This window comes from Acanthaster planci, linkage group LG01 (genome assembly GCF_054643075.1).
Source record: "Acanthaster planci isolate LZ-2023a linkage group LG01, COTS_SCS, whole genome shotgun sequence".
In the NCBI taxonomy this organism is placed as follows: Eukaryota; Metazoa; Echinodermata; class Asteroidea; order Valvatida; family Acanthasteridae; genus Acanthaster; species Acanthaster planci.
This window is the reverse complement of record NC_141777.1, coordinates 21,982,083-21,993,855: the sequence shown is the minus strand read 5'-3', so window position 1 is coordinate 21,993,855 and position 11,773 is coordinate 21,982,083. Positions and strand designations below refer to the sequence as shown.

At 41.9% G+C, this 11,773-nt stretch overlaps 1 pseudogene across 1 annotated transcript; it reads left to right on the top strand.

Annotated features, from left to right (window-relative positions):
* The first annotated feature begins 2,563 nt into the window (after positions 1 to 2,563).
* LOC147800534 (uncharacterized) lies at positions 2,564 to 11,294 on the top strand (annotated as a pseudogene). The gene is made up of 2 exons (XR_015427985.1): positions 2,564 to 3,243; positions 7,633 to 11,294. The product of XR_015427985.1 is annotated as an uncharacterized LOC147800534 (transcript).
* Positions 11,295 to 11,773: the final 479 nt, after the last annotated feature.

The window sequence follows — 11,773 nt, the reverse complement described above, 5'->3', positions numbered from 1 at the left end:
AAAAAAAGATTAGACTGGGATGAAAAGAACGAAAATCATCACTTTGCTTGGAACAACCCTCAAAATTGCCCATTGTTAATTAATTGCTAAGCATCTTTTAGCTGATTACTGCTTTGCCCGCCCAGGACATTTCCCCTCAGATTTTTCCCTGTTTTTTTCCCCTCAAGTCCAGGAAAGAATTTGGGCTTCGCCCATGTAAATCAGACGTACCTTTCTTTAATTTATCATATTAATCAGTTATCCTTTACATTAAGCAGAATCCGTGGATTTCTAAGTAAATGTTGACTACTTTTTCTCGTGTAGTAAAGCTATCCACCTTCTTTTTTTCCTTGGGCTTGCCCCCGGAAAATAGAATGCTTCATAGACTATGAGAGGATAGTGTTACTCCCGTGCACGAAGGCAAAATAGCGGACAAGGGCTATTCAGTAAGGGTCACATTTTTCACTTCAAGAATTTTTCTTCAGTAAAGTTTTGTCATTGAACTTGTTCCAAATGGCTGGCCAGTTCGTGACTACGTGAAAGATCAAGGAAATCTTTGAACTGTGGACGTGCTTGGAACAGATCGCAGCCACGTGCTTGCAAACACTTTTCCGTGTTCAGAGCACAACATGCATGGAAGATGAAGTGATGAAGGCTTTATTAATTTTGTTCATTATGCCAGCATTTTTATATACAAGATTACGAGCATAACAGCATGAAAGTTTGCAGGGTCGGAGGACAGAAGGAAAAAAATAAGAAATAAAGCTCTAAAGTTCCACGTTTTCCCCTACAATTAACTTAATATCTAGTGTCGGACTAGAAAATATGAATTTAGTCCATTGTTTTTTCAAACACTAAAAACACCGTCGGGAATAAAATCCTCAGTGGATAATCCCGGCGCCCCCATATCGCACACTATCTCACAATGAATTGTAACCCTACCGAGATTTGTGTGTGTCGGGGGTGCTTGGGGACAAGGTGTTAAAACGTTCACTGTACATGCTATCTGGGAAGGTTGAAAGGCGGGGCGTTTTAGTCTTTAAAAGAGAAAGCAAATGTATTTTCACCAGATTAGATTTTGTCACTTCCCGGATCCCGTAACTTCGAGCATTAAAGACGACACGAATTGACCTCGATCCCGCAGCCATTTTTTTCAAGATCACTTCCACTTCCCTGATACCTGGATGCTGCTTCGCAATAATAAACTGCACAGAGTTGCCACTTGGGTCGGTCCTTGGTGATAATCTGCCCTGAGCAGGAGCACCCCTTCATCAGTTGAAAAAAAGGTCATTTTGGTCGGGAGTGCTCAATTTGTTGGTAGCGATGCGACTGCAACGCTTACGTTGCATAGTCATTCGCGAACCAGCGATGCGCAGTTACCACTAAGGGAGCCTCCGTTGCTAGGAAAATTGAGCTCTCCCTTGGTCTAGCTCGGAGCCCAGCAAAAGTTTGAAGGGGTTCACTATCGTGTTCGTGTAACGTCACTTCAGTTTAAACCAAGCCAACTACTGCACACAGAGCCATATGCATGCTTTGATCGCCGTTTACATGGAACCATGGAACCGGAAGTTAACGCGCAGCTTCAGCCTGCAAATCGTGGCGCATCCCCATTTGTGACCAAGTCACTTACGAATCGGGTTGTGATAGTTTTTAAGATTGGAATTCCCCTGCGGATATCAGGCTTCGTGCCCGACTTCCCGCTGCGCGTGACACTACTTTTAGCAGGGCTGCGTGAAAGGAGGATATTCAACCACGAGTGCCGGGTTTCACTTGATGCACATCGTCCACTCAAACAGAACAAAAGCGAAACAAAAACTTGGTTTCACAAGCTTAGAAAAACAAACCGCTTTTTCAGCATTGCTACAATGTTGATGCTTTGTCATTGTGAAAGTTCTGTTTGCATTATATGGTCTTGTTGAATGGAAAGAAGGTCACTAATTCACGTAGTGAGAAACCATGCTCAGCAGGGATGTCCATATTTCTTTCAAACACTCCCAAAACCAACCGATCGTCTGAAAAAGTCATTTTAGCAAGAGGTGCCTTTTTTAGATTTCTTTTAGGTTTATTACATTTTTCTGCCATATTAAGCCTTCATAATTATCTCAACCTAAAGAGGATACTTGAAATCCCTTCTTGAGTCGCTGAAATAGGTACATAAAGTGGAAATGGGTCCTTGAGCCAAACCTAAATTGTTTGAAATTTTCCCCAACGTCCGTGGGTAAATGTCCGACCCTTACCTCCCAGAATTGCCAAAAAGTCCCTTTCACCCAATACTTCACAGAACACCTCTAAATTGACGCCACTTTTGCACTTGATAATTCCTTGTTGCTAAGGGATTCAACGGTACTCAGCTCCATTAACAGGTGTTAACAGTTGCAATGTTGAATGTAAGCCTACGGAATAACTTGATGACACTTGAAATACGACCCCATCGATCAGATGACAAAGGATATACTTCGGGTGCTGTATAAAACCATAACTTGGATATCACACTATATATGTACATGTAATATGCCGGACAGCAGGACTCATCATTATGCATGGACGGAGAACTGACCTGGCTAGGCTTCGTTTAACACTTTTAGTCTCCACTGCAGTCGCTTCGCGGGGATTCCAAGAATCCGAGTCGGTATACGGTATTGCATCAAAGTGATGGTTCATGTGCTGTGTCAGTGCATGCCATTTCGACAGACACTTAATGCCTAAAATGAAAACAAAATCGAGACAAGAGGATAAACCCGAGATCCTCCGATAAAAAGCTGCACCGTAGAGCTTTCAACTTTCATTGTGAGCCAAAGATGGCTGGCAGTGACGCAGTGTACAAATCAAGCGCCAGCACGGAAGAAACACCCTTAGTGTCTTCTTCGAGACCGATGAGCCAAAATGGATATCCTGGGAAGCTTCAACCCTGGCCGCGCCCACTGGTGGTAGCCCTGTGCATGTTGGGCCTCTGGCGACCCGGGGCCCTCCAGCGCGCCTCTGGCCAAGGGGGAAAGTGCGGCCGACGGCCACTACCCCGTGTCTACTCCCACCAGCCAAGCAGCGCGCGTTCGGTAGACTGCATCGGGAATACCAACGATATGTCGAGCGCAGTACACAGCGGCGAGGGACCGGCTGAGGTTAGTGGGAACGATGAAGCTGAGCAGGTCTGGTTGAGCAGGGGTCAGCTGAGCTGGAGTCAGAGCGTTGGAAATGAGGAGTGCTACCTGGATGGCACGCAGTGTGATATATGTAACAACTATTATGGTGCATTTCATACTTCAGGTTAGTAGGCCTACTAAGCATGCATCTCGACCAGTGGCGTATATTCCGGTTTTGAGTCCGGAGGGGTCACATGAATTTCTCTGAAACTTCATGTATTATCCAACCTTTTACCAACCGTAAAAGGAGCGTGTAAGGCCTGTTTCTACAGTGTTTCTTCCTTTCATATCCTAACATAAATATAAACAGTAACATGTGTCCACTGAAGGTGGTCACTTTGCGCGCCCCTACGCACCTTCCCACTGCACTGAATAAGCCACTGATCTTGACTTCAGCAGTTTCTTGCTGATAATGCGCAGATTGACCCCGCACGAGATTAATAAATAAATAAATAAATAATTGGGCCTTAGGGGTTTTTGGCAAGGTTTTCTAGAAGACAACTGTGTGAATATTTTTTAACCATAAACGTCTCCAAAAACTTGGAATAACTAAATATTCTTGGTAATTTTACTTCAAACTGTTCCTAGTCCATTAAAGAATTACCATACTGCAAAAAAACTCGGGTGTAAAATATAACACCCCAGTGTTATCAGAGGACTATACCAACACTTTTCACTGGTGTTAAAAATTTTGGTGTTATTTGGTGTTACTTTTAACACCTTCCAGTGTATTGTTACACTTGTAGATGCGCAAAGTAACACCAGTTGTGTTAAAGTATGGTGCGGTCATCTGATAACACCAAAGAGTGTTCAAGTTGATTTTAACACCAGAGGTTATTGTTATTGCGTAACTTTACCATCTCCCTGTGGTTTCCCGTTGGTTTCCACATAGTACGTAGGCGTTGTGAGAGCAGAGAAATCCCCCGATTTTAAAAGGGGAGGTAGATTCACCTCAACCCTTTTGTTTTCTTTCTCTCTTAATTTAAGGGCATGAATTTACTAAGGAGGCCGACATTTTTTCATGCAGCGAGGAAGTTTCAGTACTTCCTCTCACCAGATTTTGTTGACTGAACCTCTCAAAAGAGAGAGATTGTATCCTGTCATTCTATTAGGAAAGGTGACCAGACAACGTAGAACTAAAACCACACAAAATGAAATAAGGTAAAATCTTTACTTATTTTAACTCACCAAAATGAATATCGCGAGGTCAAAACTGGGAAAACGATTAAGTTTGTAAACAATAACGCAAACTAGGAATGCGATAACTTAGCAAACATTGAACTACTGTAGCCTACAGCAAATGGCATGCCAGAAAGCTAAGGGGATGTTGTAAAACAAATTCTCCTTTCCCATATGGTATACATATCTGTAGACTTGAAATCAAGTCGGTAATTGTCCGGGTGTAGTCCACCTTCCTCGCGATGCGTACGCGGTGCTTTTTTACACGCGGGAGCGATTACTACAACCTCACTCCCCAATATGTGTGTACGGCGGTGCTTGGAAGCCCTTTTGTGCACAGCATATGAGGCCTGCTACCCGGTATCAAAATTGGAGGGAGCACTCTGATTGGATAAGAATCCCAATGATATGAATATTCACTTTAGGGCAGTTCGATTGGTTAATTGAACGTTTATTCGAAACAACCACAGTCCCATTCACTAAAGGGGGTGTTTACATTATTCTACAAAGATTATTTATCACAAAAGCATCGGTTTTTTTTCCAGAAAAGATACCAACACATTTGTTCTTGAATAGTTATGTCTACTTATTGATGCAAGATATGAAAGAAACTGGCACTAATCAAATATAGACATCGCTATAGTGTAATTCGACCAGCAGAATTAGCAGCCATTACTGCGGTGGCACAACGCAAGTGAACAGGTGGTACACGCACGTTACATGCCTCTTCGACCAATAGGGTGTCGTGATTTGCCAAATGCACGCGCGCGTCAAGCTGAAGAATGTGCGTGTGAGTTAGGCGGGCACCAAAACCTGTTGCTGAACAGTCCATGACCGCGCGTCGTATATGGGTAGAGTCAGCGCGGCACGCTGGATAGCAGGCAACTGTGAACAGACTCAGCACGAATTGTGAAAAAGATGCAGCATGTTGATTTCAATTATAACTTATCTGTAATGTATAGTACAAAACGACTAGTATAATTCTAAAAATCAACTTTGCGTCTTCTGGTCATCCATCAAAAAGTCTGATAAACCGATGGAGTCTTTCACCAAGATAAGAATACAAATTCCAGCAACGTATGTTCGGATTTTCCCGCCCTTTTAGGCGCTCCACGCACCCCCTTTTTGTAAGATATGCTATTTGTAAGATATGCTACTCCACCCTTTCCTGTAAATCCTGGATCCACCACGAGCTTCATTTTTTTTTTTTTTTAGTTTGACCAGTGCCTGACTTTGTCTCACAGCAGTTTCTTTCCCACAGGAAACGACCTCAAAAGTAAAAGTATAATGTGTTTTTTTTTTCATGGCACATCAAAATTCAGTTTCATTTCAGTGGGATGTTACACTGTTTGTAAAAGATCGCCTGAAGCTACAAAAAAATTATGTATCTCTTATTTCCACTTCCTATTTCGATTTCGAAACCCACTCTGTTGGGTGTGTTTAGTGTAAAAGCCGGTGAAATTATTGTGGAAGGGGACACGTTTACCATTAAAGAGCGGGATGAAGACAACCGAACTGGCAGACTAATTTACGGGTCTGACTTTCTTCCAAATCCTACAAAATGTTTTGATCCCCATCGGTTTCATTAGTGTCAATTCTAATTTGGTCAGAGAGAAATTAACCGGCGCTGGATATATGTTCTATAACTATATCGCTCTAAAAATATCCACACATCACGAATCTCGGTTACGAGGGGGTACCAGCAGAACCAATGATCCCTGACCAAGAAGCCACATTTTCAAAATTAAGTTTTTAAAACATTTTGACAGACCTTTTAAGATTCCATGCACAAAAATACACACTGGTGTTTGTCAGAGTCGCTTTTCGAGATCAGTATACTTGTAGATCGCTTTTGGTATTTGGAATTTATGGCCCCGCTTGTTGTCTACGTTGGTTTTATATGTTGCTTTCTCTTTGAAAAGGTCATAAAATAAATCCTAGAATCAAATTCTTAAAAAATTACCAAGGTCTCCAAAACCAAAGAGAAGCTTTATTATTACACCAGGTCTGACTCACTCACAACACAGACACGCTTTCCGCGAAGGTCAGCTAAATCTGGTCAGCTGAAATATGGTCAGCTGCCAACATTAAACAACCAAACAGCAGCCTTTTGTAGACATCAGCTTAAGATGACGTCACAGTTACCAAAGTCGACTCTTATTGGCTAATATGTAGGGTTGCATAAATTTGCATGCTCACATAAACATTATCAGATGTTGTTTCCGAGTCACGGGTCTCCGTAGAAAAACATACACGGCAGACTAAACAGTTACTATGACAGATGCAATCCCGAAATAACATTACGTTAACAGTACCCTCGATTTGCCAGGAAAAACAAAGAAAATGTTAAATGCTTAAATTAAATAATTTACACTTTTTAATGAGATTAACCGAAACGAATGCTAATCATATATTTAAGAGCTGTATAGTTGTAAGGATATTCGGTTCCCAAGGTCTTTACCGTGAATTTTTACAGCAGTACTTGAAAATTTACCAATGGTAAGAAAAAACTGAATTTAGATTTTGGGTTTTTAACGGCGATTCAGTGAATTTACATGTTTACGTGTTAACTGTGGTGACATGGAAAAAATCTCAATGTTGTTTTGATTTGTGCATAAAAACTGCTAGAATTGTTATAATGTTGATAATCGGGGATCTTGCTATTATAAATTTCCTCTCCTTTGATAATTCATCATTAGTTAACTATGGCAATAAACCATGACTAAAAGAACCCTTTCTCAAATACGTTTACAACCAAAGAATTGGGGGTGCACCAAAGTTAAACAAAACCCAATGAATTGAACGTTCTTATCTAAGATAGCGGCTTCCATATTCAAGAGGGCGCCTTCCATGTCCAGTGTGTCGGGGTGACTAGGCTCAGAATGATCTGAAAGTGTATCGTCGTGACTGTAAAAGTTAATTGCATGGAATATAATCTCTCCTTTTTTCAATCGTGTCCGACTCTGCTGGATTTTGATTCATGCAATCAGTGAATTGGATCCATGATAAAGTGACCACGCACATATACCAGACAGCTTTGTTTTTTGTCAACAGTTGCACTTACCCAAGTTGAGAAACCGCTCAGAAATAACTTTCGTGTGCATGTGTAATACCGGCAATTCGCAATAGTGTGCCTCCAAGAGTTTGTAACGCGTTGGCCAATCACAACGCGCATAATTTGTCGACTCTTTCCAAACGCGCATTGAGTCGACAAATATTTCGCACATTGTGATTAGCCAACGGATTGTAAACTCTTGGAGGCGCACTATTGTGAAACGCCCGTATCGCTAAATCGGCATCAGTATAAAAAAGTGCTGAATTTTTCATTATGCAGATGGAAAGATCAAGACTCTTCTCTGCAATGGAGTGATGTTACTTTACCTTTTTAACCTTGACTGGCCTCATGACCTACGACTTTGCCATCTACATCATAGAGTTCTGGGGCAGAAAGCAAAACGTCTTGTTCCTGGTCTCCTACTTCACCTACCTTTTCCAGGTACTCGTGGTCCCGATGTTTGGTCTGCTGACCCGCTTCATGGCCTGGGCTCAACTTCTGGTTGCCGAATGCACCTGGGTCGCCCTGCACAACGACTTCGTCTTCCAACGCTCGCAGTTTCTGCGGGCGGGAACGGGCGCCGCCTCCTTCCTTAGTCTTGGCGTCTTCCTGGTCTGGCCAACCTTTAACGGCGTATTGAGGATCGTCTACGACGACGTGTACCGACCGGTCTGGAACGCCCACGCCTTCATGAGCCGCTGGACCGCCTTGGCCTCTTACGCCGTCTACGGCTCGTTCTGTTATCTCGTCTACGCCCAAAGGAGATCGTTCCAGAATGAGTTCCGGGTGGTGGCACACTTTGTAGCTAGCAACGCGCTCAGGGGAGACGCGGGGGTGGATGTGTCCAAAGACCGACTGTCTAGCACCTATCACCAGTATCGCCTCGTGAGAGACTTCGTGGGCACCTGGATGGCTTTTACTATGGCTGTGGCGACCTGGGGGCTGACCGCCCACCTAACCTGGAACTATATCATCTTCACCTACTGCAATTCCAATCAAGTGGCTGGGCTGCTCGTGCTCAACTTGCTCATCTGGTCGCAGAAGATCATGTTCTTCGTTCTGCCCTCCCTGGCAGTCGGTGGGATCAACATGGATTACATGTGGAGGGAGTTCCGCTTCATCATGGCCAACCACAGTCGGCGTCGCTACAGCGCTTTCTGGCACGCGATCAGGAAGCACCTGTCGAGCATCAACCTCCTCGGGCATGGCCTCAGCGCCACCCTCGTTTTCTCAGCCTTGGGTCTATACTTGGGCCTGGAGCTTGGTAACAGTGCACAGAATGTGGCCTTCTGGAACGGCCCTGGAGAGTTCCACATGTTCAACATCAGTATGTTCTGCGATTTTAAGCATAATTAATTTTTTTTAACCCTAAAAGTGTAAGGTATGGGACTGGGTCGGGGGGGGGTTCTGCCCCCAAGAACTTGGTTGTCCTTGCTTAGTTTTTTTGAAACTTGGTATCCATATAAAGACACTCTTTATCATTTCAGAATGCGAAGTTAGACCTCTGACGCATGGTTTTGTTGTTGAGCTCATTTGAAGTTCAAGAGTACACGCGTGCCAGCCCGCGTGCATTGAGCACCGCAGTGAAAAAAGCTGAAAGTGAAAAAAAAGTTCGACTGTCGCAAACTTCTTGTCAAAACGACCAAAAAAAGATACTCTAAAACACCTAAAGGCTCAGTCCCTAACAGAAAAAAAACTGCGGCAATATGGACAAAATGTCTTGGACGGAGGGGGCAGACTCCCCCTGCTCTTTTAGGCTTATTGGGTTTCCAGCAGACTTTACACACTCGGGGCTAGAAGCCCCGGTCGGCAGGTCCCTTAAAAATAACCGAATTCTAAAACTTAAGAACATTTCCTGAGCTATATTTCCATAAAATGATTTTATTTTCAACTACGTACGTTGTTCTGTGTCTTTGAGCTTATTGTAAATCTCTCAGAGGGTCTATGCTAGTTTTCATACAATTATCCACCTTTTGATATTGACCTTTAGGTTCCAGCTAGTTAACCATAATTATAGACCTTTTCACTAATAAATTCATAATTGTGGGCGCATGCCCACAAATGGCCTTCGTAGCAAGGAGTATGAGCGGGCCATTGAAAATGTACACCAGTGCGACTTTGATGATCATTTTCTCTCAGGTCTTCTGGCATTGTTCGTTTTTTTGTTTCTTCAGAAAATCCCATTAAATCATTTTTGCTATTAGTTCCTAATCTAAGGCGGATTTTAGTGCTCTGTAGAAAGACGTTATAATCGTGACTTTTCCCTGAGCGCACGAGACTGCCGTTTCTCAGCCGCCGCTTCCACAATTACTAGTAACAAGGTCTTTTGCATGTAATTTTGTTTCAATAATCATATGGTTCAACCCGTAACTAACATGTAGTTTTTGTAACTTTTAATTATAATTTTAATTGTAGTTTTATATAACTGTTATGAATGTGTAATCATTATTTTTGCTACTTTGATATGTACAGCGCTATTAAATATTGTTAATAGAAATGGCGCTTAAGAAATGAAATAAATGTTAAATGTTACTAGTATAGACTACATTATTAGTGTTCTAATTTGGATTGTAAAATATGCAAAATGGGGGGGGTGACCAGAACCACTCAACTAGTTTTCCCCTAGCGGCCTTATTATGTAAAGCAACCTGAACGAAATTTTCATCTCTGGATGTCACTGTCCTGTGATAAATTTTCTATGGCTGTTATCTTCCCATTATGTTGATGCCCTCGTTTTGATTTTGGAATGTCCTCCTCTTCAGATAAAATACATCTCATGTTGGGATCTCAACAACCAGCGCCGCACCTCTGCTCTCTGGCACGTTGGCACCAATAGTGTTGCATTCGAGTCCATCAAGAGTCCTTTCACAAGTCCCTTCACAAGGCCAGTCATAAGTGACACGGTAAACAATGACAAAAAATGCTTTTGTCACAGTTCATTTGAAAAGCTTTTGAATTGTGATGGACTTGCAGGGACTTGTAATTGACTCAAATACAACACTGCCTCTGAGCAAGCACGTTGGGCCAACACCGAAACAGCAGCGCAACCAGTACCCCCTACGCGGTGTGCACTGCCCGGTACCAACCAGAGACCCTATACGCTTTTACGCGCATTTAGACGAAAAATCTGATGTACTGTGCTCCAAAGGTGCTCCAAAGCAGACATATGGGAACCAGTGCTGGACTAGGTGCATCTACTAAATTTAAGTGAATAGTATTCTTACGAAAGAATGCCCCTTCTTTCTTGTCCTTGCATGTATGTTTTTAATTCTGTCATCATCTCCCATGCCTGAGCACCACTGAGACACTGAGAAGTATAGCAGCAGTTTTGAGGTTTTGTTGGATAATATAGTTATAAACACGTCTTCGTAAATTAAGGAATACACGTATTTCTTGAGTACTCTATAACTAAAATATCAATGTTTTTATTACATGTGTTATTTTTTAACTAATAAACTTAACCGAATAGAGTTTTGTCATAAAATAAATAAAATAAATTAAATAGACTTTGTCATATAAATAAAATAAGGATACATATGTATCTGATTGGCATGAAATGGTAATTGCAAAGTCTTAGCTTTCTTAGTTTTGGGTGAATGTTTCATTTTGAATTGCGTGTAGAAAGAAACAATCAGTCCGTGAACATTTCGCTCATTATGAGATGTTAGAAACACACATTTCACGTTATGTTTCCATGTCTGTCTACAACAGAACATAGGGCTTTTCCACATTTCTAAGGTTTTTAGAAAAAATGCACTAGCCCCACTTGCAGGTGCTACACAGAATGAAAAGTCACAAAAACCTATGGGATTTGGAGAAAATGTAAAAAGCAGGAAAAATTAACAGGATGGCGTCATCATTACGTCACAACACGGGATTCATACTTTATGAACTTCTACCTAATATCCATAGTTTTACATGGATTAGACTTTAATGAGGAAATAAGCAATTTGAATAAACGTCAAATATAAAAAAAAACCAAAATATTCAAATGATCATGTCGTCATGACTTCAAATCACTTACATGTGATGTATATGATCGGGAGTTTAGGTTCGTCCTAAGGAGGGCATTACTGTACGTTGAGAAATATGAGAATATGTAAATCCAAATTCGATGACATCGTCATGACTTCATGAAGGTTTCCAAGCAACCCTTACGCCTACTTGAACTATCTAAGGTCTTGTCCAAAGAATTTTGGAGAAAAAGTTGCTTTGTTTTGGAGATATGTCCAACAGAATGTTAAAATGAAGAAATGAACAATTCATTGAAAATCATGCGATGAAATCATCATCTTGGTTTGCATGTCAAGTCTCAATCCAGTCACAAAAACGAATGGTTCTGGAGATATCAACCTGCAAAGAATGCCACTCTGTGGGCATGCCACGAGACAAGTGATGGTGTATGATGCAATTCTTCAAG